Source organism: Armigeres subalbatus, chromosome 1 (genome assembly GCF_024139115.2).
Source record: "Armigeres subalbatus isolate Guangzhou_Male chromosome 1, GZ_Asu_2, whole genome shotgun sequence".
Lineage (NCBI taxonomy): Eukaryota > Metazoa > Arthropoda > Insecta > Diptera > Culicidae > Armigeres > Armigeres subalbatus.
Window position 1 is genome coordinate 307,294,159 of NC_085139.1, and position 3,117 is coordinate 307,297,275.

Below are 3,117 nucleotides of genomic sequence, written 5' to 3' on the forward strand. Positions count from 1 at the left end.
CACGAAGAAAAATGTCAACATTTGCCTCTCTTGATCATTTTCTTGCATTATGAGTTCTAAATTTCTTCTTTTTTATATTGACTTTCCGCTGGTTGTTCAGCCAGTGAACCTCAAAGTGTAGATGAGTGAATAAATATTTCCCTACCTTTAGCCAGACATTCATGAACACTAGCAAGAATTTCATACTCTCCGTACTAACTAAGATATTGTTCGTCTTTACTTTTGCAATAAACATGTCAGAATTATTGATTCCATGAGATTTATAAATATTTACATACTATGAAACCTCATATTTAGTTCTCCATCAGTAGCTAATGAATAGCTCAGAAAAATAGGTTTAGGGAAATGACTCAAACCACTCAAGCCCCAAACGCAATTCAGCGGAATGGCGACGGAACCAGTAAAATTTGACAGGAAATATATAAATTCCGTTACCGTTACCGTTGTGCTGCATTGTATTGGGGGTTTTATTCATTCACTCCTTTGAAAAGTTAAAAAAATTGTTATAAATAAAGTCGAAGTTATTACCAATACATGTATTTTGACCATACCCTTTGAGCCCATAGTTCAGTCTGGCCCATTTTCAATAGGAAACGATGGCACTAGATTTCCCGTCGAATGAAACTTGTTGCGAGAAAATCGTACACAAATAAGCGTCTAAATGGCGATTTGCGCACATACAGACATCACCTCAATTCTTCGAGCTGAGTTAGTTGATATATACCACTACGGATCTCCGGGCCTTCTATCAAACATTCGTTTTTGGAATGAGCATTAACCTTGGAGTACGAGAGAGGCAAAACACAGTAAAAAAAATAAATGAAAAAAAATCAAAGTGATTTAACTCTGTTAATTGCAAATACTGGCAAGAAATTATTTCGGGAAATTTTAGTCGAAGCTTCGTCCTTGATGTGCATCATAAAAGAACCCGGGGATTTCTGAGGAAAAAAGTTCTTCACTATCAAAGTTGAAAATAGCGTCGTTTTTGGAAAAAATATTGTTTCCGCATTTTTTCATTTTTTTTCACAATGTAACCATTAGTTTTTGCATACCATTTTAAAGCTTATACAATTACCTTTGTAATGATGTATTAACATTAAAGAAAAAACATTAAGAAAATATTTCAATAAATAGTTGAAAGTAAAATATTTTTTCAGGAAATTCGTTAACTTTTTTACCCATTTCTGACTTTGACACCTTATATCTTTGGAACTAGTGCACCTAGAGACTTCAAATTCAGAATTTCTCTTAATTAGAGTATTGACAATGGAGAGAAAATATTTTAAAATAATTCGGAAGACATGACATTTTCGATTAATGACCGCCCGAAATCCTATAGTGCAGTAGCCGGTTAATCGTTAAGCAGGCAAGACCTGGGCAATTCAAAAAAAGAGTTAAAGTTAATGTGCCTGACTGGCAATTTTTAGTGAGACATTTGATTCGGGAAGCAATGGTGGATGTGTTTGGCTAAAGTGATGAGACAGCCAACTAAAAAAGGTAGTGCTATGAGGCCAAACATCGTTTTTGTTAATATGCTGATGAAGTTAGGGTTTAACGAGTAATTATCTCCCATAGCCTTGTCCTAAATCCTGGAATCAGCAAAGTGGTTGTGATGGAGTAAACAGGTGATGATTTTGAGATCGGTAAGCTGAAAGTGAAAACCATCTAAAAAGTATCCCAACCAGTGATAAGCTGTGCTATAAGTGCCCCTCATTTGTCTTCTCTGCTCAGGCCTTTCATTCCAATACCAAATCCTTGGTGATGGATACTATTGGGAGTACCAGTGATTAGGTGGCCCAGACTGAGGATGGTAGATTCTGCTTCGGAGTGGCCAGTATTCTACTGGCAGGCACAACATTTGTCCGGACAAACCACCAAATTCTGCATGTCGTCGTGGGATACCCTGATACACTGACGCTCACCCCACAATAGGATTAAGTATTAAACCATAGCCGTAAGTAATAAACTAATCCCCTTGATGTAAAATTTATGCTTTAGATTTTGCTATGCGATGACTCGTTAATATTCTTCGATGGGTTACCTTATACTTGTACCCGGTAGGTTGAAGATTGGTCCCTGTGGTGAGGGTACCGATGCCTCTGCTTTTCTTCTACCAAATTTTGTCTCCCGTCTCATGCGGTCCTCCCCCCCAAAAGGGGGTTGTGACAAGGTCCTAAGTAACATTTTTTTCATGAATTAATTTGACTAGCGCAATCAACAGAACAACATGCAAGCTTTTGATTGCAGTACTCAAATTAATTCATGAAAAAAATGTTACTTAGGTCCTTTTGAAAAGTTAAGCGAGAATTCAATAAGTAACATCGCAAACAACTTTACTTTCAATAAATTTCAAAGGTTTTCCTGGGAGATCTGCCGAAAAAAAAATCTGGAGAAATCTCCGAAAGAAGTTTCGGAGGTTTTTCGAATAATCTTTTAAAGAAGTCCCTGGAGGAATATCAGAAGGAATTCTGGGCGGTATTTTTTTGATTATTTAAGAAATAAAATTCTGGAGAAGTTCCCAAATAAATTTTTGGAGGCGTTTTTGAAGAAATTAGTTTTGGGTTTATGGCAGGAATTTCTAAATAAATTGTTGAAGGCCTTCCCAAAAGAAAACCTGAATGGATTTTTGAAAATAAATCCTAAAGGAACTTAAAAAGAGTTTTTGAAGATAAAATACTTCCCTAAAGAATTCCTAAAGGAATTTCCAGATATATCCATAAAGGTATTTTTGAAGGATTTTATGATGGAATTTCCGAAGGAATTCTTAGAAGAAATTACGAAGAAATTTCCAATAGAATTTCAGCGAAAATGCCTACTGGTATTTCTGATTAAATTCCTAGATTTCTTCAAGAATTCCTTTGGATTTTTTCCCAGTAATTTATTCGCAATTTCCTCCAGAGATTCGTTTGAAGATTCGTCCAGGAATTCCCTAGGAAATTGCCTCAAAAAGATCTACAAAAACTCCTCCGGAATTCCAGAAAGTTCTTCGGAAATTCTTTCGGATATTCCTTAAAATTTACCTCAGGAATTACGTCAGAATTTCCTACACGTATTCCTTTGTTGAAGAAAACCATAGGAAATTTGTTAAGGTTCGTTCTTTTGGAAATTCCTTTGAAA

The 3,117-nt window shown here is 35.7% G+C and overlaps 1 long non-coding RNA gene across 1 annotated transcript; it reads left to right on the plus strand.

Moving 5' to 3' along the window:
- Positions 1 to 1,356: 1,356 nt before the first annotated feature.
- Positions 1,357 to 2,086, plus strand: LOC134217532 (uncharacterized). The gene is made up of 3 exons (XR_009981080.1): positions 1,357 to 1,497; positions 1,576 to 1,643; positions 1,732 to 2,086. It is a non-coding gene; the product is annotated as an uncharacterized LOC134217532 (long non-coding RNA).
- The last annotated feature ends 1,031 nt before the right edge of the window (positions 2,087 to 3,117 follow it).